Source organism: Mytilus edulis, chromosome 6 (genome assembly GCF_963676685.1).
Source record: "Mytilus edulis chromosome 6, xbMytEdul2.2, whole genome shotgun sequence".
NCBI lineage: Eukaryota > Metazoa > Mollusca > Bivalvia > Mytilida > Mytilidae > Mytilus > Mytilus edulis.
Window position 1 is genome coordinate 52,210,985 of NC_092349.1, and position 25,829 is coordinate 52,236,813.

The window sequence follows — 25,829 nt, forward strand, 5'->3', positions numbered from 1 at the left end:
TATTAAACAGATCAATTTCTATATAACTTTTTTTGTATAAAATAAAATTGAGAATGGAAATGGGGAATGTGCCAAAGAGACAACAACCCGACCATAGAAAAAAACAACAGCAGAAGGTAACCAACAGGTCTTCAATGTAGCGAGAAATTCCCGCACCTGGAGGCGTCCTTCAACTGGCCCCTAAACAAATATATACTAGTTCAGTGATAATGAACGCCATACTAATTTCCAAATTGTACACAAGAAACTAAACTTAAAATATTACAAGACTAACAAAGGCCAGAGGCTCCTGACTTGGGACAGGCGCAAAAATGCGGCGGGGTTAAACATGTTTGTGAGATCTCAACCCTCCCCCTATACCTCTAGCCAATGTAGAAAAGTAAACGCATAACAATACGCACATTAAAATTCAGTTCAAGAGTAATCCGAGTCTGATGTCAGAAGATGTAACCAAAGAAAATAAACAAAATGACAATAATACATAAATAACAACAGACTACTAGCAGTTAACTGACATGCCAGCTCAAGAATTCAATTAAACTGCCTGAAAGATTATGATTTCATCATATGAACATCAGGCACAATCCTTCCCGTTAGGGGTTTAGTATCATAGCATCATAACATATATGAGAAGAACATAACTCGTGTCATGCCAACAACTGGTTTTTGAATAAATGTGTTTAGTTCCGATGCAAAGACCCTATAAGTGAATCAATATTAACGCCAAAATATGCAATCTTTAATGACCTGACAACAGTATCGTAACTATATCCCTTCTTAATAAGTCTATTCAAAGGTTTTGTTAGTTTTTGAGGTGAATACTGACACCTTTGTGCTTTATAAAGAATATTTCCATAAAAAATTGGATGTGAAATACCTGAACGTATAAGAAGTCTGCATGTTGAGCTATATTTACGAATGATGTCCTTATACCGATGATCAAATTTAGTAAATGTTTTGACTAGTTTGTGATATCGAAAACCCTGGTGTAATAATTTTTAAGTAATACACAAATTTCTCTAGTTAAAATCTAAAACATTGTTACATACACGAGCGAATCATACAAGTTGAGATATATAAACACTGTAAGATGGTGACAAGGGAACGTCACAATCTAACTACAGGCTCTAAAGAGCCTTTGTCGCTCACCTTGGTCTATGTGCATATTAAACAAAGGACACAAATGGATTCATGACAAAATTGTATTTTGGTGATGGTGATGTGTTTGAAGTTCTTACTTTCTGAACGATTTTGCTTCTTACAATATTATCTATAATGAACTTTGCCCATTAGTAACAGAGAACTATATTTGGTAAAAATTTACATAAATTTACCAAATTAATGAAAATTGTTAAAAATTGACTATAAAGGGCAATAACTCCTTAAGGGGTCAATTGACCATTAAGGTCATGTTGACTTATTTGTAGATCTTACTTTGCTGAACATTATTGCTGTTTACAGTTTATCGCTATCTGTAATAGTATTCAAGATAACCAAAAACAGCAAAATTTCTTTAAAAATTACCATTTGGAGGGCAGCAACCCAACAACCAGTTGTCCAATTCATCTGAAAAATTCAGGGCAGATAGATATTGACTTGATTAACAAATTAACCTCTTGTCAGATTTGCTCTTAATGCTTTGGTTTCATAGTTATAAGCCAAAAACTGCATTTTACCCCTATGTTTTATTTTTAGCTGTGGCGGCCATCTTAGTTGGTTGACCAAGTCATGCCACACATTTTTTAAACTATATACCCCAAAGATGATTTTGGCCAAGTTTGGATTAGTTTGGCCCAGTAGTTTCAGAGGAGAAGATTTTTGTAAAAGATTACTTTAATTTACGAAAAATGGTTAAAAATTTACTATAAAGGGCAATAACTCCTAAACGGGTCAACTGACCATTTTCGTCATGTTGACCTTTTTGTAGATCTTACTTTGATGAACATTATTGCTGTTTACAGTTTATCTCTATCTATAATAATATTCAAGATAATAACCAAAAACAGCAAAATTTCCTCAAAATTACCAATTCAGGGGCAGCAACCCAACAACGGGTTGACTGATTCAACTGAAAATTTCAGGGCAGATAGATATTGACTTGATTAACAATTTAACTTCTTGTCAGATTTGCTCTAAATGCTTTGGTTTCATAGTTATAAGCCAAAAACTGCATTTTACACCTATGTTCTATTTTTAGCTGTGGCGGCCATCTTAGTTGGTTGACCAGGTCACGCCACACATTTTTTAAACTAGATACCCCAAAGATGATTGTGGCCAAGTTTGGATTAATTTGGCCCAGTAGTTTCAGAGGAGAAGATTTTTGTAAAAGATTACTTTAATTTACAAACTAGAGGCTCTAAAGAGCCTGTGTCGCTCACCTTGGTCTATGTGCATATTAAACAAAGGACACAGATGGATTCATGACAAAATTGTGTTTTGCTGATAGTGATGTGTTTGTAGATCTTACTTTACTGAACATTCTTGGTACTTAGAATTTTCTCTATCTATAATAAACTTGGACCTTTAGATACAGTGAAAAATATTTTGTAAAAATTTACAAAAATTTACCAAATTAGTGAAAATTGTTAAAAATTGAATAAAATGGGCAACAACTCCTTAAGGGGTCAACTGACGATTTTGGTCATGTTGACTTATTTCTAGATCTTACTTAGCTGAACATTATTGCTGTTTACAAGTTATCTCTATCTATAACAATATTCAAGATAATAACCAAAAACAGCAAAATTTCCTTAAAATTACTAATTCAGGGGCAGCAACCCAACAACAGGTTATCCAATTTATCTGAAAATTTCAAGGCAGATAGATCTTGACCTGTTACACAATTTTACCCCATGTCAGATTTGCTCTAAATGCTTTGGTTTTTGAGTTATAAGCCCAAAACTGCATTTTACCCCTATGTTCTATTTTTAGCCATGGCGGCCATCTTGGATGGTTGGCCGGGTCACCGGACACATTTTTTAAACAAGATACCCCAATGATGATTTTGGCCAAGTTTGGTGTAATTTGGCCAAGTAGTTTCAGAGGAGAAGATGTAAAAGATTACTAAGATTTACGAAAAATGGTTAAAAATTGACTATTAAGGGCAATAACTCCTAAAGGGGTCAACTGACCATTTCGGTCATGTTGACTTATTTGTAAATCTTTTTTTGCTGAACATTATTGCTGTTTACAGTTTATCTCTATCTATAATAATATTCAAGATAATAACCAAAAACAGCAAAATTTCATTAAAATTACTTATTCTGGGGCAGCAACCCAAAACCGGGTTGTCCAATTCATCTGAAAATTTCAGGGCAGGTAGATCTTGACCTGATAAACAAATTTACCTCATGTCAGATTTACTCTAAATGCTTTGGTTTTTGAGTTATAAGCCAAAAACTGCATTTTACCCAAGGTTCTATTTTTAGCCATGGCGGCCATCTTGATTGGATGGCTGGGTCACCGGACACATTTTTCAAACTACATACCCCAAAGATGGTTGTGGCCAAGTTTGGATTGATTTGGCCAAGTAGTTTCAGAGGAGAAGATTTTTCTAAAAGATTACTAAGATTTACGAAAAATGGTTAAAAATTGAATATAAAGGGCAATAACTCCTAAAGGGGTCAACTGACCATTTCGGTCATGTTGACTTATTTGTAAATCTTTTTTTGCTGAACATTATTGCTGTTTACAGTTTATCTCTATCTATAATAATATTCAAGATAATAACCAAAAACAGCAAAATTTCATTAAAATTACTTATTCTGGGGCAGCAACCCAAAACCGGGTTGTCCAATTCATCTGAAAATTTCAGGGCAGGTAGATCTTGACCCGATAAACAAATTTACCTCATGTCAGATTTACTCTAAATGCTTTGGTTTTTGAGTTATAAGCCAAAAACTGCATTTTACCCAAGGTTCTATTTTTAGCCATGGCTGCCATCTTGATTGGATGGCTGGGTCACTGGACACATTTTTCAAACTACATACCCCAAAGATGGTTGTGGCCAAGTTTGGATTGATTTGGCCAAGTAGTTTCAGAGGAGAAGATGTAAAAGATTACTAAGATTTACGAAAAATGGTTAAAAATTGACTATTAAGGGCAATAACTCCTAAAGGGGTCAACTGACCATTTCGGTCATGTTGACTTATTTGTAAATCTTTTTTTGCTGAACATTATTGCTGTTTACAGTTTATCTCTATCTATAATAATATTCAAGATAATAACCAAAAACAGCAAAATTTCCTCAAAATTACCAATTCAGGGGCAGCAACCCAACAACGGGTTGACTGATTCAACTGAAAATTTCAGGGCAGATAGATATTGACTTGATTAACAATTTAACTTCTTGTCAGATTTGCTCTAAATGCTTTGGTTTCATAGTTATAAGCCAAAAACTGCATTTTACACCTATGTTCTATTTTTAGCTGTGGCGGCCATCTTAGTTGGTTGACCAGGTCACGCCACACATTTTTTAAACTAGATACCCCAAAGATGATTGTGGCCAAGTTTGGATTAATTTGGCCCAGTAGTTTCAGAGGAGAAGATTTTTGTAAAAGATTACTTTAATTTACAAACTAGAGGCTCTAAAGAGCCTGTGTCGCTCACCTTGGTCTATGTGCATATTAAACAAAGGACACAGATGGATTCATGACAAAATTGTGTTTTGCTGATAGTGATGTGTTTGTAGATCTTACTTTACTGAACATTCTTGGTACTTAGAATTTTCTCTATCTATAATAAACTTGGACCTTTAGATACAGTGAAAAATATTTTGTAAAAATTTACAAAAATTTACCAAATTAGTGAAAATTGTTAAAAATTGAATAAAATGGGCAACAACTCCTTAAGGGGTCAACTGACGATTTTGGTCATGTTGAATTATTTCTAGATCTTACTTAGCTGAACATTATTGCTGTTTACAAGTTATCTCTATCTATAACAATATTCAAGATAATAACCAAAAACAGCAAAATTTCCTTAAAATTACTAATTCAGGGGCAGCAACCCAACAACAGGTTATCCAATTTATCTGAAAATTTCAAGGCAGATAGATCTTGACCTGTTACACAATTTTACCCCATGTCAGATTTGCTCTAAATGCTTTGGTTTTTGAGTTATAAGCCCAAAACTGCATTTTACCCCTATGTTCTATTTTTAGCCATGGCGGCCATCTTGGATGGTTGGCCGGGTCACCGGACACATTTTTTAAACAAGATACCCCAATGATGATTTTGGCCAAGTTTGGTGTAATTTGGCCAAGTAGTTTCAGAGGAGAAGATGTAAAAGATTACTAAGATTTACGAAAAATGGTTAAAAATTGACTATTAAGGGCAATAACTCCTAAAGGGGTCAACTGACCATTTCGGTCATGTTGACTTATTTGTAAATCTTTTTTTGCTGAACATTATTGCTGTTTACAGTTTATCTCTATCTATAATAATATTCAAGATAATAACCAAAAACAGCAAAATTTCATTAAAATTACTTATTCTGGGGCAGCAACCCAAAACCGGGTTGTCCAATTCATCTGAAAATTTCAGGGCAGGTAGATCTTGACCTGATAAACAAATTTACCTCATGTCAGATTTACTCTAAATGCTTTGGTTTTTGAGTTATAAGCCAAAAACTGCATTTTACCCAAGGTTCTATTTTTAGCCATGGCGGCCATCTTGATTGGATGGCTGGGTCACCGGACACATTTTTCAAACTACATACCCCAAAGATGGTTGTGGCCAAGTTTGGATTGATTTGGCCAATTAGTTTCAGAGGAGAAGATTTTTCTAAAAGATTACTAAGATTTACGAAAAATGGTTAAAAATTGAATATAAAGGGCAATAACTCCTAAAGGGGTCAACTGACCATTTCGGTCATGTTGACTTATTTGTAAATCTTTTTTTGCTGAACATTATTGCTGTTTACAGTTTATCTCTATCTATAATAATATTCAAGATAATAACCAAAAACAGCAAAATTTCATTAAAATTACTTATTCTGGGGCAGCAACCCAAAACCGGGTTGTCCAATTCATCTGAAAATTTCAGGGCAGGTAGATCTTGACCCGATAAACAAATTTACCTCATGTCAGATTTACTCTTAATGCTTTGGTTTTTGAGTTATAAGCCAAAAACTGCATTTTACCCAAGGTTCTATTTTTAGCCATGGCTGCCATCTTGATTGGATGGCTGGGTCACTGGACACATTTTTCAAACTACATACCCCAAAGATGGTTGTGGCCAAGTTTGGATTGATTTGGCCAAGTAGTTTCAGAGGAGAAGATTTTTGTAAAAGATTACTAAGATTTACGAAAAATGGTTAAAAATTGACTATAAAGGGCAATAACTCCTAAAGGGGTCAACTGACCATTTCGGTCATGTTGACTTCTTTGTAAATATTACTTTGCTGAACATTATTGCTGTTTACAGTTTATCTCTATCTATAATAATATTCAAGATAATAACCAAAAACAGCAAAATTTCCTTAAAATTACTAATTCAGGGGCAGCAACCCAACAACAGGTTATCCGATTTATCTGAAAATTTTAGGGCAGATAGATCTTGACCTGTTACACAAGTTTACCCCATGTCAGATTTGCTCTAAATGCTTTGGTTTTTGAGTTATAAGCCAAAAACTGCATTTTACCCCTATGTTCTATTTTTAGCCGTGGCGGCCATCTTGGTTGGTTGACCGGGTCACGCCACACATTTTTTAAACTAGATACCCCAATGATGATTGTGGCCAAGTTTGGTTTGATTTGGCCCAGTAGTTTCAGAGGAGAAGATTTTTGTAAAAGTTAACGACGACGGACGACGGACGACGGACGACGACGGACGACGACGACGGACGCCGGACGTAAAGTGATGGGAATAGCTCACTTGGCCCTTCGGGCCAGGTGAGCTAAAAATGGATAATTAACGATAGGAAATGAAAAATCATCTTTTTTGATCATAAATTTTAGTATTCAGCTTTCCGTAAGTGATATAGATATCAAGATCGAGGAAAGGGCAGTGGTCATTGTTAGTATTAGCTTTATTTACAGTAATTTCAACAGGATAAATTTCTTTAATATACATACTGAAGTCATCATTATTGAGAGCCAAAATATCATCCAAATATCTAAAAGTATTATTAAAATTGGTTATCAGATGTTGTTTCGATGGGTCTTTGCTTATTTTTGTCATAAATTGTAACTCATAGCAATACAAAAACAGGTCCGCAATAAGTGGTGCACAGTTAGTCCCCATTGGAATTCCGATAATCTGACGATATACAGAATCCCCAAAGCAAACAAAAATGTTATCTAGTAAAAATTCAAGGGCATATACCTTTATTCAACCAATAATTTACAATTTCAAAATGCAAAGAGACACTTCTTTCACTTTTACAATAAAACTTTTGTTCTTGCTTTGTTTTGCTAAGTGTTTAAATGCAAGTTCTCTCAAGTAAAATGAAATTGATCTCAAGATATTTGTACGCTGAGTCTATTTTGTCAGTTGTTTTAGTGCTTTGTATCAATCTGATGAGTTTAGCTATTTTCAACTGATTTGTATATTTTGTTTTAATGTTGTTCTGTTACAACACTGTCCCTAAATCAGGAGCCTGGAATTAAGTGGTTGTCTTTTTTTGCTGCTGTATATCATATTTGTTTTCCATTTGTTTTGTACATAAATCAGCCTCAGTTTTCTTACTAGAATTTCATATTTTGTCATGACATGGCCTTATTTTATAGCTTGCTTTGCAGTATGGTTTTTGCTCATTATTGTAGGCCTTTATTCTTTTAGTTTCTAATATCTAAGTCATTTCGTATCTGGTGGATAGTTGTCTCATTGGCAGTAATACCATATCTTATTATTTTATTCAGCAGGTCAATTATGTTTAGTTTGAGAATTTTAAAAAGTCCCAATTTAAAATATTGGTACAACATATCGCGAAATTACAAATCTAGAAATGACAAGTGAAAATGCCTTAAATACAAATATTACTCTTATTAAAACTTGGTGCCTGTAATATTCCAATTAGACAATAAGTCTGTGTAAATACCTTCAATTTGTGATGAAGAACATCATCAGACCAATTTGTTTTCTTTAACATGTCTTCATACTTCATCTTCAAACAGTGTAGTAATATACATTCTGGTGCCTAAAAAATAAAAATACTAAAAATACTATAGGTTATTGTTCTTAATGCAAGTTTTTCATGTTAATAAGACCATCCATTCTTCATTTCAATAGAACACTAGATGTGTCTGAACGACATCAATGGCTCTGTCTCAAAAAGTTGAAAAATCTACAATTTCAACAACAAGTGGACACAAATATGCATGAATATCAAGACCAGATTTAGTAAGATCAATATATTAACTGAGGTAGCTGTATAGTTTGATGGAAACCCAAGTTTATTTGAAAAACTTGTAAAAAAAAATAAAGTGTACTATCTGAATTTAGTCCAAACTGCAAATTTTGACTTTTTTTAACCTATATTTTTAATCCTAAAATTTGACAGAAACACTTCTTTTTAATTGATTTTGTAGGAACCACATGGACTTTGTCTGCAGACACCAGCAGAGATATTATGTCAAGTTTTTTCTTATATCTAGCATGTTGCCAGGGATCTCCATGGATGAAAATTGAACCATGGAGGAAATTTCACCATCACAAACAGTGCGTACGCTGTACAGTGAAGCGTGATCGAAAGTATACCATCCCTCCACATAAGGATTGGTGAACATGCTAACTCATTGCTTATTTAAATTATATTTATTTGAATTTTCATTGTAAATAGAAGTATAACTTCAAAGGCCAAGCCTTCATGCCCCCCCCCCCCCCCCCCCCCCCCCCCCCCCACTTTAGTCGAGAATGACCAAAAGCTGTCATGAAGGTCCACATGAAGTTTTTTTGCTTTTTAGGTAATTGTTATGGGGGTTAAAAATCATGTAGAGCTTATTTTTCACGGACACTAATTAATTCAGAAGTCAAGAACCCATTACCGCATTACTGGTATGGCTGATTTGCAGCAACAACAAAACGATTCGTACGGGTTATATAAAATGTTAAAAGAGATTTGTAAAGCAAACATTGACAAATGAAAAGGTTTTTAATGATTTTATCCATGTTATCTAGCAAATTGATGCTATGCAACATGCATCTTTCGAGTCTGAATAGAAACCGGAAATGCGGATGTATCAATTTGATTGTAAACTACGAAATGAATTCGGAATTACGATACGACATTTATTTACAGGAAATAAAAGTTTTAAATTTTTAACTTTTAAAGTTATTCTATATTATCGTTCCAATACAGCAGTACTCAAGTTATTTGCAATGAAATAATAATAACTGTTTTACGTCTTATTTTGTACTTCTCAAAAAAGGGGGGATGTCGATTGCGTAAGTCAAAATAAAAGCACGTGTTCAACTTTTTAAACTGTTTTCTTTGTAACTGGGATTATAATATTAATTTATTTATTCAATCTAAATTATCATAGAATTTGCGGAAACTTAGTTGAATAATTCGACAAATGAATCGTTTATCTTCAGATTGTATTCTCCTGTCTGGTTTGTTGATCTACCTGTACAAGCTCAGGTACAAGTGATTAGCGATCTTAATCCGGATACCCCTCAGGTGTTAGAACTGTATTGGATTATAATATAAAAAAGCCTGAGGGTTATGCAATTACATGCATTTGATTATAATTGCTAAAAAAATGGCGTCGGGCTATTAAAACGATAACAGTTTTGAACGATGTCGGAAGACAATTTAACGATGGCGCAGGTCATTTGACGATGGCGCAAGACATTTGAACGATGGCGCATGTCATTTGACGATGGCGCAAGACATTTGAATGATGGCGGGACGCCATCGTTAAACAGGCCATGGAGATCCCTGATTTTAAAATAATGACAAATTTTTATTTCAAGATGGTCATGATGGTATTTTTGGTAATTTTAAAATATTTTTATTGTGAAAATGAATGAAAACTAGAGGCTCTAAAGAGCCTGTGTCGCTCACCTTGGTCTATGTGACTTAAGAAATAATTCATGGAAGCCATAGATTTGTTGGAAATTTACACATGGCCTGGGCCGTGATATTCGAATTTTATCCTGAGCGTTAGCGAGGGATAAAATTAACGAATATCACGGCCCAGGCCATGTGTAAATTTACAACAAATCTATGGCTTCCATGAATTATTTCGATTCTAATAGGACAAATACGATCATTAAAAAACTGAAGCGATGATGGGTATACCGTGTGTGTGGCTGTTCTATTTTACCCACTGTTCGATAAATGTAAAACAAATTTAATAAACCTGCATGAATGATTTCTTAACTAACCTCTAGAAAAAAAATGTGATTCCTTTTGTTACTTCTCAGTAAACCCTACATTTGCAATTTTAAATTTAGATTTTTTATCGTAAGCTACAGTCAAATTCACTGTTGACATGTTGTAACCAAGGAGCCGCCATGTTGACTTGCTGAAATCAGTAAATGTGCGAATAATGCAATAGAACAGAAAACAAGCAACACCTACCTCAATAATTTATTTTAATGCAGTTGTATCCGAGTTTAGAAGGTAAAAGCAATAGAAAAACCTTCAGCTTTGACGTTTTCATACGTATGACGTCATGTTTTGAAATGACGTTAATGCGCCAAAATCATTACAGGAATTTCGCGGAATTTTAATTTATTTTGTTTTTGTCCATTTTTCCGTTCTGTAATGTGTAAATTCTTTTTGTTATGCGTCAGAATCAGAATAAATGTTCTGTAGGGTTTTATTCAATTGTAATTGTTAACACAGCGAAATCCACAACCGTTTACACATAGGTTACGATACATGTGGATTTACGTGGGAGGCATATTTAAACAGCCATTTGTGTACATCTTGGAGTCTGCGCTAAGTATAGATATATCGAGAATTTTATCACGGTGTTGTTTACAAAGCGAAAGAAGCACGTCATATTAGAATATTAAACAAAGGAAGCAGATGGATTCATGACAAAATTGTATTTTGGTGATGGTGATGTGTTTGTACATCTTACTTATGAATTTGGCCCAGTAGTTTCAGAAGAAAATGTTAGTAAAAATTTACAAATTTTATAAAAATTGTTGAAAATTGACTATAAAGGACAATAACTCCTTAAAGGGTCATTTCGGTCATGTTGACTTCTTTGTATATCTTACTTTGCTGAACATCATTGCTGTTTACAGTTTATCTCTATCTATAATATATTCAAGATAATAACCAAAAACAGTAAAATTTCCTTAAAATTACCAATTCAGGGGCAGGAACCCAACAATGGGTTGTCCAATTTATCTGAAAATTTCAGGGCAGATAGATCTTGACCTGATAAACAATTAAACCCCATGTCAGATTTGCTCTCAACGCTTTGGTTTTTGAGTTATAAGCCAAAAACTGCATTTTACCCCCTATGTTATATTTTTAGCCATGGCGGCCATCTTGGTTGGATGGCCGGGTCATCGAACACATTTTTTAAACTAGATACCCCAAAGATGATTGTGGATAAGTTTGGATTAATTTGGCCCAGTAGTTTAAGAGGAGAAGATTTTTGTAAAAGATTACTAAGATTTACGAAAAATGGTTAAAAATTGACTATAAAGGGCAATAACTCCTAAAGGGGTCAGCTGACCATTTCGGTCATTTTGACTTATTTGTAAATCTTACTTTGCTGAACATAATGGCTGTTTACAGTTTATCTCTATCTATAATAATATACAAGATAATAACCCAAAACAGCAAAATTTCCTTAAAATTACCAATTCAGGGGCAGCAACCCAACAACAGGTTGTCAGATTTGCTCTAAATGCTTTGGTTTTTGAGTTATAAGCCAAAAATTGCATTTTACCCCTATGTTCTATTTTTAGCCATGGTGGCCATTTTGGTTGGTTGCACGGGTCACCGGAAACATTTTAAAAACTAGATACACCAATGATGATTGTGGCCAAGTTTGGTTTAATTTGGCCCAGTAGTTTCAGAGGAAAAGATTTTTGTAAAGGTTAACGCAGGACGACGAAGGACGACGACGCCGGACGCCGGACACCAAGTGATGGGAAAAGCTCACAAGGCCCTTCAGGCCCGGTGAGCTACAAAAGGTATTTTCTTTTGGTGCAATCTACAATCATGGTAATTAGTTTATAAGATGAATGTTTTGTACATAAATCAGCCTCAGTTTTCTCACTAGAATTTCATATTGTGTCATGACATGGCCTTTTATAGCTTGCTTTGCAGTATGGTTTTTACTCATTGTTGTAGGCCTTTATTCCTTTAGTTTCTAATATCTAAGTCATTTCGTATCTGGTGGATAGTTGTCTCATTGGCAGTAATACCATATCTTATTATTTTATTCAGCAGGTCAATTATGTTTAGTTTGAGAATTTTAAAAAGTCCCAATTCAAAATATTGGTACAACATATCGCCAAATTACAAATCTAGAAATTACAAGTGAAAATGCCTAAAATATAAATATAACTCTTATTAAAACTTGGTGCCTGTAATATTCCAATTAGACAATAAGTCTGTGTAAATACCTTCAATTTGTGATGAAGAACATCATTAGACCAATTTATTTTCTTTAATGTATCTTCATACTTCATCTTCAAACAGTGTAGCAATATACATTCTGGTGCCTAAAAATAAAAATACCAAAAATACTATACAATTACTGTCATTTGATGAGGTAAATATGCGGTTTTATTGACTTTTGAAAAATGATATTCAATGAGGCCGACGGCCGAAGTGAATATTAGTTTTTCAAAAGTCAATAAAACCCCATATTTACCGAAGCAAAAGACAGTAATTGTTTTATTCCATATTCCGAGAGAAGAAAATGTATTTAATGACAAACATATATCTACCATTTTTTTTTACAGTGAAACATTTTACCATAACGTTGCATGTAAAAGCGCGTGACGTTTAGCGCGGTGAATAACACTTTCTCCGGTGAATATGCTTTTTTATTCAAAATCCAATTCATATAGAGAAACCTACTAAAATAATACCAATATGGAATAATATAGGTTATTGTTCTTAATGCAAGTTTTTCATGTTAATAAGACCATCCATTCTTCATTTCAATAGAACACTAGATGTGTCTGAACGACATCAATGGCTCCATCTCAAAAAGTTGAAAAATCTACAATTTCAACAACAAGTGGACACAAATATGCATATGCGTTTACTTTTCTACATTGGCTAGAGGTATAAGGGGAGGGTTGAGATCTCACAAACATGTTTAACCCCGCCGCATTTTTGTGCCTGTCCCAAGTCAGGACCCTCTGGCCTTTGTTAGTCTTGTATTATTTTAATTTTAGTTTCTTGTGTACAATTTGGAAATTAGTATGGCGTTCATTATCACTGAACTAGTATATATTTGTTTAGGGGCAAGTTGAAGGACGCCTCTGGGTGCGGGAATTTCTCGCTACATAGAAGACCTGTTGGTGACCTTCTGCTGTTGTTTTTTTCTATGGTCGGGTTGTTGTCTCTTTGGCACATTCCCCATTTCCATTCTCAATTTTCTGAATATCAAGACCAGATTTAGTCAGATCAATATATTAACTGAGATGGCTGTATAGTTTGATGGAAATCCAAGTTGATTTGAAAAACTTGTAAAAAAAATTAAAAGTGTACTATCTGAATTTAGTCCAAACTGCAAATTTTGACTTTTTTAACCTATATTTCTAATCCTAAAATTTGACAGTGACACTTCTTTTTAATTGATTTTGTAGGAACCACATGGACTTTGTCTGCTTACAGATGTACTGTATACACCAGCAGAGATATTATGTCAAGTTTTTTCTAATATCCAGCATGTTGCATTGAAGTATGAAATTATTATTTTTAAAATATTGACAAATTTTTATTTCAAGATGGTATTAGATACCAGAAATATGATCAACTGTTTTTTTATGTTTTTCTGATCAAATAAAGATGCATTTAATATATAATCTGAAAAACTTAAACTTAACTATTACTTAACAATTAATACTCAACATATTGAAATTCATTTAGAAATAGAGGAATAAGATTCCAAATAATTTTATCATTTTTGAAGTCTATGGGAGACAACTCAGACAAATTTCAACAAATTTTTGAATTTTGAAAACAAGACTTTTTGTAATTTTTAAATTATATTCTGGTGCAATGTGAAACTTATATGTGCTAAAAAAATAATTTTCTCATGAAGGTTATATATCTATTGTGACTGAAAAGTACACTGATGGGTATAATATATATGAAGAAAAGACTTGTTTCATGAATTTAAAAATATTTTTATTGTGAATGAAAAAAAAATGTATTTTCTTTTGGTGCAATCTACAATCATGGTAATTAGTTTATAAGATGAATATCCTCTATTCATTAGCGTCCAGCATTTACTACACATGTATGAGATGAGGGAAAATTTCTGATTTATTTATCTTTACAGATAGCAATACATGTCTGCTACAATTTTTTGATGTCTATTGTTTATGGATATGCTTGAAACAGTAATATACAAACCATTCACAATAAGTATCTTTAACATGTACAAAGTCTGCCAGTGCTTTTCCTGTAGAGTTTATTCTTTGATTCAGTAATGGTAACATTTTGTCTAACAATTTCTGGTCATGTTCATGAACGTTCTTACATAACTCTGAAATTATCAAAAAGTGTTATTAATACTTAAACGGATAATGTTCAATACAAATATATTTTTTTTTTCTTAAATAGATAATTTTTTTATTTTTTTTATTTAACTCATAAAAAGTTTTAAAATGCAAAGGGGACACTTTTTTACAGTTTACAATTAAACTTTTGTATTAGGAACAATTTTATAGCTTGCTATGCAGTATGGGTGTTGTTCATTGTTGTAGGCCATAAAGTGACCTTTAGTTTTTAATATCCAAGTCATTTTGTATCTGGTGGATAACTGCATTATAAAGATAGATGTTAATTATTTATAATGGGATTTTTTTTTCTCTCATTTGCTTTTTTCGTGACAATGACTGTAAAAATCCTGCTTTCCTGGGCAATTTAGGCAACTTAGGATTGATGTAACAGGTGATGTTTAAAATTTAAAAAAAAAAAAAATTAAAAAAATAACACTCAACAAAACTTGGTGCCTTATTTCACTTCTGTAAATACCTTCAATTTGTGATGAAGAACATCATCAGAACAATTTATTTTCTTTAATGTGTCTTCATACTTCATCTTCAAACAGTGAAGTAATATACATTCGGGAGTCTAAAAATAACATAAATACTGTAAGTAATCTTTTTAAATAATTTCATAGAAACATTTAAAAAGACCTACTATTACCCTTTCAAATCTATGACTACTTCATCCCTGTAATGATCTGTACAGTGTACCACTTAGCTACCTTAATCTTCCTCTCCCAAGTAAGATTTTTAATACAATGGTTGACAGAGTAATCTACACAACTTTACCTTATATGGTGGGAACTGTACAGTATCCAGTAATTGTTGTAACTGTTGGCAGGAAGGATTTGTTGTCTGGTTTATAGATGTCTGATATTGGGGTCTTCAAAGCACTGAAAAGTAAATAAGTTACAATCTATTTCCCAGACATGTAACCATGTGTTTAAACATTGTTATAAGGTACCATTCTACATTTTCTATTTGTAGAACATGATATTCTTATATATATCCAGAGCACTGAAAAGTAAATGAGTTGCAAAGTTTACTCTTATTAATTCATACACATGTTACCATCATGATAGTGATTTGATATTGTGTAAAGGTACCATTCTACAATTTACATATGTTGAACATTATCTGCTTACATATCCAGAGCACTTGATATCCCCCCAGTGTTTGATGGGGTTCTTGTCTCTCAGCTTTAACTTTTTTGTGTAGTGTTTTGTAGACAGTTGTTATCTTTTCATATTTTTATTTTCTTTCAACAGTAGTGCTAGTTTTTTGTTGTTGTCCCTTTTGGTATCTTTTGGCTCTCATTTTCAATCCACAGATCTATGTATTTGTCATACAAAATTAAATATTAAATGTTAAATATGAATGGGAGATAACATTCAGAATATGCTTTACTTGACCATCATATATAATTGGTTTAGCCATAGAACTTCATAAATATAAAAATTATTAGTAAATAAACAAGTCATAGCTTTTTTTGGAGGTCCATCAGCAATAATTCTAGTCATTCAATATCAACATAATATGTACTTTCAATTTGAAATGTGTTACAGTGATAGCTATTATTCAAGACCAAATTTAAAACATCTTGCATTAATCACATGGAACAGTTTTATATACAATATCTTACCGTTTATTGACAACAGTAAATCATAAGTTAGGTAAGGCCAAAGCTGTAAATTTATCTATCTCATCTACTACAGATCCATGCAATCCACTGGTCACTGACTGTGTTTCTGTGAAATGTGTTGACAAGGACTTGTTTATGTACTGATCAATCTGAAATAAATGCACCAGAAAAATTATTTACATACATTGTAATGACTTTCATTTGTTCAATATTTTACTCAGTTACAGGAGACAGACAGAATGCATTGTTAAACATGATTTCATATGTATACTGATTGACCAGTCCAAAAATTAAGCATGACAGCACTCAAAGAAAATCCTTATCATAAGTCATGGTTGTTTTATAGTTTTAGAAACCACAATTTTACACAATTCAGAGCTATTTTTTCATTAATTTTATTGTGTATTTTCCACTGTATTATATTTTCATTTAAATGCTTGAGATATGGTCATTGATGGTCAGAGATGCCTACGTATAAAACCAGGTATGATTATGTGCCAAATTCAGGAAACCTCATCTGATAATCTTCATATTTTTGTTGATTTACTTAATAGGAATTATCATGATTATAAAGTGTGTGAATTCACCTTGTTTGTTATCTCTGTTGAATTCAATTTCAGTATTTGTTTCGAACCTAGCAAATTAAAGCTTGCAATCGAAACCTATGATGTAATTTTCACAATGATATAAGTACCATCCCTTTGAGGTATGGAAACTTGTGGTATAATTACAAAGAGATCCATAAACCATTTCACAAGTTATTGTCTGGAAATTTATGAACAGATTCAGATGTTTGATAATGTCTTCTAGTCTGGACCTTCAAATTTAGTCTTGGCTGGTGTAAATCAGCCCATTTAACTAAATTAAATAAAGATCTAACAAAATTCCAGTTTTTTGGTAGTTTAGTTCATTACTGTGAAATTAAAGAACTTAATGAATAGGACAAAAAAAAATTGAGTTAAAAAGTAAAAAAAACTGAAATATATACTGGAAAACCAATCTTTCTTATAAAGGAATGTGGTATGATTGCCAATGAGACAACTATCTGCCAAAGGTTCAAATAAATGGTTGTAAGCAATTATAGGCAACCGTAAGGCCTTCAACAATGAGAAAAACCCATACCATATAGTCGGCTATAAATGACCCCGATTGATATGATGGCTATATTTCTGGTAATTCAAACACTTGTTTCTTCGCATAGAAACAACTCTTTGTTAATCTGAGCATGGAATGAATACTTTATATCACGGACCTGTTTAAGAGAAGAATACAAGCCAAGTGCAATTCTTATTAGGTTGTAATTTACTTTCATGTTTTTAGATAGTGCATAGATCTACTAAACATTTCTTTTTTTTCTAATAATATTGTGTTGTTGGATTGCTGTCTCATGGATTTCCCAAAAACATCCATTATTCATATTACAATGTATTACTGTGAACAAATGGTAAAATGTCAAACTACCCTGTGTTACCTGTTAATTCATCAATGTTTTTTCCATTTATCAATGCACTTATTTCACTATCCACAGTACAAGGGTTATTCAGTTCAGATTTGAAATACAATTAGCTTCTTTTTTTTATATACATGTATTAAACAATAAATGAAGAATACAATCCCAAAGGAGTATGTTCGATAAGGTCCTAAAATGGCCCACTTTTTTAGCGTAAATTTCAAATTCGGATTTATTGACCAATATCACAATAAATTATAGCTAATACATTGACTAGATAGGATATAAGCCATTTTGTTTAAAATTTTACGTTTCTGCGTTTCATTATGACGTCACAAGTTGTACTCATATTGATTTTTCACGAAAAAATCAATGAAAATGGGTAAATTTCCAAAGATTATTTGACAGGAAACATAGAGCGCATACGTCGACAACAAAGATCTTTTATAATAATGTTTGTGAAGACATTTAACATGTCTTATTTGAATATTAAGCTTGTCGACGCCTGCGCTCTATGTTTCCTGGTCCTTTATTTGGTTGAAATCCCGCTGATTTTGTCAAATTTCACCAAAATCCCTTATCTTGACCGTTTTGGAATGTAAAAATCGTTGTGTTAGAATTAAACTTTGACAAAAACAGCTCTGTTTAACTTTTTCACATGTCTTTAAGGCAACTTAAAACAATTATTGTCTTGTAACCATGAACTTTATAATTGGGGCCAAATATGGCACTTACCGAACTTACTCCTTTCCTTTCACCTTGTTCACTTTCCTGATATAAGTATATTTTATTTTATTTCTTCAATTTATTGATTGTTTTTGTCCTTGCAATTGTCATGCATTGTCCTATAGATTTTTACATCTTAATGTGTTTATTCTTTTTTATAAATTCACTCTATACATATAAACATGTTACACATACTGTGCAGATCTTACTCTTGATAAACTTCCAGAAATCTACCTAAGGATCTCAGAAAATTCTGAAAAAATTGAATAACAAAAAAATTATATTGGTAATCATAGTTGCATAAAAAATAAATTTGTTTACTTTAAAGTCATATGAAACGAGTGAGTGGTGAACAATAATGTTTATCCAATTCTTGAACCAATGCATGTATATATCATAAACTTAGTCCTCTATGCACGAATTTCTCATTTTTTACGCAAATATATCGCTGAATCGTCAATTTTTTTTCTCTCTGTCTGTTATGATTTTACAAATATGGCTGCTCATTAAATGTTGTGTTTTGAAACCGAAGTTTGCCGATTGTCACCTTATAGTAAACAAATAACAAAAAGCATGGGTATTGTGCACGTGTTTAACATGTACAATCAGATAATTGTTTATTTTAATGACAGATCCATGCGTATTGCGATCACCGGATTTTTACGAGGAGGGTTACGCTCAGGTCACTATGCATACGGAAAATATGTCGGCGAATTGCTTCCTGAAAGGAAGCAATGAAAAATTAGTAAACTTCTTCTAAACATGCTAAATGTGGACAAATTAAAGAATTTTCCTCAAAAGAAAGTATTTGTTCAGATGTTGTATAATGAAAACTACATATCCATTTAGCTATAAAAACATAGGCATATTTTTTATTAATTTGAGGTTTCTTATGACTTTAAACATGTTAACATGTTAAAGAGAACACTTAAATTGTTTTGTTTTTTTTATCAAATTAGGTAAAGATTTTTTTAAGAGACACATTTAAGGTTGCAGTCTTGTAATTGACTGCTCCATAGGCTTACATATTAAACAGGTGATCTTTGAAAATAAAAAAATAAAAAATGCTACATAGAAAAACATTTTCATGTTCATATCATGTATGTACTATTGTGAAATTATGATTTAATCGAGAAAAAAAAGTGGGTCATGCCACGAAGAATAAAAAGTTACATAACCCTGAGGTCAAAACTATTTTTTTCTACTTTCTGTTTGCTGTTTTTACTAGGCCGCACCACTTCCAGTAAACATGATATCCTTCCACTTTCCTAGATTGATATCCCCAAAAGGATGCAAGATTTTTTTTTAATTTATATATATGTTTCAATTCAGCTTAAGCTTTTAATTAAACAGAAAAAATTGAGTCCAGAAATTTTTTTAGAAAAAAATGGTCTATATTTATTTTTGACATGCACCGGAAACTGGAGTTGTAATACAAGACTGGTACCTTAATCAGAAAATTTACAGCAGATAAAAGCATTGCTCCTATAATAAATTTGATGTTTCATGGGATTTTGTGAGTGAGACACATTGTTCTAGTCATTTTTCGCTGGATATACAATTAAAAGACTGTTGATTCGTTATTATTGTGGGTACCAATTTTCTTTGATAGAGAAAAACCTGCATTTTCATGGATATTTGATTTTGTGGAAATGCCATAATGATAATCTGCATACAACTTTAAAGAAAATGTGTAATTTGATGAACATTTCAAATTGTGGTTTACTAGCTTGTTCCCACAAAAATTGGTACCCATCAAATAATAATGAATCCACTGTAATTATATATTGTCTTACTGTTTAAACTGGCTGGCATTGGGTAAAGGTGTATTACCATGTTTATCCTGTCACCTGTGGATGGAATTGCGTCTCCTGTAAAGCCCAGGTATGTAAACTTAATGCTTTATCTTCATCAGATGCCATTGTTATCTTTCTGCAAAAATAAATTATTATTCAGGTTGATAAGAAATGTTCAAAAATAATGTTTTCTCAGACCACATGAAAATGATAACAAATCTATGGCTTGCATTTTTTCGTCCCTGTTGTTGGTGTAAAAATAAACATACACCTGAATTGCCTTTGATACTGACCACTCAGTTGTACACAACCTTTAACTCACCTATAGTTATGTAGATATCTATTGTCCTCTATCATTCTATTGTCCATATGTCAATCAAGGACAATCAATTCAATACAATCATGACAATACAGTTGTTACCAGCTGAGAGGGAGCATCTCACAGTTGTATCCCAACTTAAGTTCATTTTTACACCTTCTGCAGGAACAAAAAAAATGCTTATCAAAATCCAAAAAAGATTTCATCTTTCTGAAACACAATTGTATTTAACTTTTATATATCTAGTGGATGCCAGGCCTTAAAACTTTTCCAACTGGACAGGTTAGGCTGTACTCAGAGTAGTTTTTTAGGTGTAAATACAGCCACTTTTGTCCATTTCAACTTGCATTTGTTATGATGAACCTTCATTTTAAAACTTTACAAATAAAATGTGATATAACTGAGAGAATAAACAACTAAATCTTGTGACAGTTGTAAACTTTCAATACAAAAGATAAGTTTGGCCAAAACATTAAAGTCTGCACTGGTTCCATGACCTAACCATCTTCTTTCTCAGAACTTTTCTTGAACTTACATGTGATTTATTGCTGTCATTGCTTTAGTTTATCATGTTTATTGACAATATTGTTGTACAAAAAAATGTAGTATTATATAAACAACCAGATGCTCCGCAGGGTGCAGCTTTATACGACTGCATAGGTTGAACCCTGAACGGTTGGGGCAAGTATGGACACAACATTCAAGCTGGATTCAGCTCTAAATTTGGATTGTGATTAAATAGTTGACACAGCATAGGTTTTGGACACAGAATGAATGTGGTCTAATGAACTTAAAATAATTTTTTTTGTCTTTGAGCAATCACTATGCTGTTGAATATTAATCCTCTCAAAAAAATGTTTGAAGAAATTTTCTTTTTATATGTTTATTTATGAAATCTGAAATGAGAAAAATTAAACCCCCCCCCACCATTTTTTTTTTCACATCCCCCTTTCCCTTTTTTCAAAACTGATCTCAATTCAAATTTCTAATGGAGTTTGCAACAATAACTACTCATTTAAATACATCATAAAATATTAAAATGTAACAAAAAGTGCTTGTTATCACTGAATGGTAAAGAGTGTTTATCATTTTATCAGTTGGTAGTAAAAGTGAATATACATTGTGCATTGTATAAAACAATGATTTAAGTTGATTCAACTACTATTCTGGACAAAGAAAGATAACTCCAATCAATTGAAAATTTCTTGCTATTGCACAATATTGTGCAATTAGATATTTCTTGCTATTGCGCAATACTGTGCAATTGAAAATATTTGCTATTGCACAATACTGTGCAATTGAAGATTTCTTGCTATTGCACAATACTGTGCAATTGAACATTTTTTGCTATTGCACAATACTGTGCAATTGAAGATTTCTTCCTATTGCTGAATACTGTGCAATTGAAAATTTCTTGCTATTGCACAATACTTAATATAATAATTTTGGATCCTGATTTGAACCAACTTGAAAACTGGGCCCATAATCAAAAATCTAAGTACATGATTAAATTCAGCATATCAAAAAAGCCAAAGAATTCAATTTTTATTAAAATCAAACTTAGTTTAATTTTGGACCCTTTGGTATTTATTGTAGACCAATTTGAAAACGGGACTAAAAATTAAGAATCTACATAAACAGTTAGATTTGGCATATCAAAGAACCCCAATTATTCAATTTTTGATGAAATCAAACAAAGTTTAATTTTGGACCCCGATTTGGACCAACTTGAAAACTGGGCCAATAATCAAAAATCTAAGTACATTTTTAGATTCAGCATATCAAAGAACCCCAAGGATTCATTTTTTGTTAAAATCAAACTAAGTTTAATTTTGGACCCTTTGGACCTTAATGTAGACCAATTGGAAAACGGGACCAAAAATTAAGAATCTACATACACAGTTAGATCCGGCATATCAAAGAACCCCAATTATTCAATTTTTGATGAAATCAAACAAAGTTCAATTTTGGACCCTTTGGGCCCCTTATTCCTAAAAACCTGTTGGGACCAAAACTCCCAAAATCAAACCCAACCTTCCTTTTATGGTCATAAACCTTGTGTTTAAATTTCAAAGATTTCTATTTACTTATACTAAAGTTATGGTGCGAAAACCAAGAACAATGCTTACTTGGGCCCATTTTTGGCCCCTAATTCATAAACTGTTCAGACTTCAACTCCCAAAATCAATCCCAACCTTCCTTTTGTGAACATAAACCTTGTGTTTAAATTTCATTGATTTCTATTTACTTATACTAAAGTTATTGTGCGAAAACCAAGAATAATGTTTATTTGGGCCCTTTTTTGGCCCCTAATTCCTAAACTGTTTGAACTAAAACTCCCAAAATCAATCCCAACCTTCCTTTTGTGGTCATAAACCTTGTGTCAAAATTTCATAGATTTCTATTTACTTAAACTAAAGTTAAAGTGCAAAAACCAAGAAAAAATGCTTATTTGGGCCCTTTTTGGCCCCTAATTCCTAAAATTTTGGGACCAAAACTCCCAAAATCAATCCCAACCTTCCTTTTGTGGTTATAAACCTTGTGTTAAAATTTCATAGATTTCTATTCACTTTTACTAAAGTTAGAGTGCGAAAACTAAAAGTATTCGGACGACGACGACGACGCCAACGTGATAGCAATATACGACGAAAAATTAAAATTTTTGCAGTCGTATAAAAATGATAATTCTAGCTGTTTCCCCTTTTGGCGATATCTTTTAAATTGTTTCACATTTTATTATGCATGGGCTTCTTGTAACTTACTTTACAGTACATGTATATACATAGATAAATTTTTTGTTTGGCTCATTAATTTTGCAAGTAACTTCATGACTTATCGTTGTGTCATATGTTTCCGTATCAACCACCTTTCGTAGGTTTCGACTGCATACCATATATTGTGCAATGTTTTTCAGTTTCTATATTTAAATAAAATCATGGATATTGTTCCTCTGATTTTGTAATTTCAATTTCAATGAATATACAATAACTTCTTCCAACCCGAACAATATTTAAGTTAACCTTAATTTACAATGTTTAAACTGGTACTGTTGCCTTTTTCATGTTCATGTTTTTTTTGTACATTAAATTTGGGTCTTCGTCGATACCATACAGTCAAGGGTACTACTTAAACAAGTTAATTTTATTTACTTGACCAAGTAAAAAATATATACACATATAAGTAAATTTGTAGGATACTTATACAAGTGAATTTTATCTACTTGTAAAGGTAAACAAAAATTGGCTTAGTTATGTCCCTTTGACATTCAGAATTTTTTACTTGTATAGGTAAAAAAGTCATCCTTTCTTCTTTTCTTGAATTCTTAAGATTTCTTTGCTCTAATAGAATTTTAACTTGTGTACCCTTTGCAGATGTCTTTACTAATCATTTAAGTGTAATTTCATGGACAATGAAAATCCCATTCGTCTGTTATCTTCATAGCACTGCTTATTTACAAGCCCCAAAGGAACAATTTTTGAAGGCCTTGTGCAAATATACAAAATCTTAACTTTGCTCAATTAGTTTCTTTGATAAATTAATGAGATGAAATATTGAACTTTAATGAAAAAATTTGAGCAAACCTGGGAAAAATCATTAAAGGCATGATTTTACATCTCAAAACTTGAGAATTTTTGTGGGATTGTAAGAAAAATTTACTTATACAAGTAAATTTTTGAGAAAATTAAGGGGAGATTATTTAAACATTATTCATTTACCTATCATTCCTATATACATGATATATATATACATGTATGTGTATATTTTTTTTGTTTGTTCAAGTAAATAAAATTAACTTGTTTAACATGTTTAAGTTGTACAAGAATGACAAGTGACAAGAATAACAGTATAGAGTACCATTAATTCATAGAACAAAACAACAAACCACTGAAGTCATGTTTACAAAATGTCATGACGAGCCAAAAACCAAAAAATGACAAGGACAGTTAAGCGTCTTTTATGGAGACAAAAACTATATTCCTAAAAAGTCTTTGGGGTTCTTCAATCGAAATAATAGCAAGCTAAACTAAATGAGATTATTATTAGAGTTAAATCTCGTCTGTACTAGCCAAATTTCACAAATTTAAAGTTGTTTATAAAAAAAATTTATCATGAATGATGGTTAATTACGTTTTTCGGGTTATCAGTTACAAGATCGCATGGTTCTATTATTACAATAGGAAAACACCCGACGCGTTAAACCGCATGGTTCTATTATCATAGTGAAACACCCGAGATGTCCCAAAAATATATAGGTGCTCCTATTATTGGAGGAACATTGCACAGTTGTCATGGTTGTGTACACGCACATGGCTGCACCGAACACGGTCGTAAATCCATTTGTCTATTTTGACGATATCTAAGCGTTTAGAAACGAAGTGAAAAATATTGTGCGCCATGTGGGCGCTTACATTTGTCACTGTATGCGCCATTTCTTGTCAATATGCGCTATAGGCGCACAACCTTAGCAATCACTGGTACATGTAGAAACTAGTTTAGATAAGTTAGTATGTCGATTAACAGAAGCCTTTGTCAAAAAACAGGATCGGTTGATACCAATTTTTTTTTTTTGAAGATCCTATAAAAAAATTAGGGTCAGGGCTAAAAAAACAAGGTTGGTAGGGTTACCGGAAACTCAAATTTTTTTTTCTCGGCCTTAGAATAGTTGTGGAAAAAATTCTGAAGGGTTGAAATAAAGTCCAGATATGTTTTTTGCCTGTCAGACACCTGATCTTCAAGACATGTGACTGTCATGTTTTTTTTTTTTTGCTGTTTTAATTACAAACCAGCAAGTTAAAATTAACAGGGTTCTTATATAAAATGGCTGTTCAAAATCTAATACAGAACGCCCAAGGAGTTTGTAATCCCAAACTCCATACTCCGATATTTTTCCTGGTGTAACACCAGGAAACTCCGACATCCCTCCCAAAATTCTCGGAGAAATTTGGGAGTATTCCCTCCGACTTCCGCGTAAATCCGCTACCTTTTGTTTATTGTATTAGCGACATCTCTCCCAGTCTGGTGTGACGCGGTGTGACACCAGGTAATTAATTGCCCTAATACATAAACATGGGCATATACATACAAGAATAATTATCTTATTTTAAATAAAAATGTCACACTTTTATCTGACAATGAATGGACATTTAAATAACGTATTTTAAAGCACACAGGTGCAATCAAGATCGATTAAATGTACAAAGGTAATAAATCTGGCTAATCCGATTATGTTGTCACGCGTCATTAATTT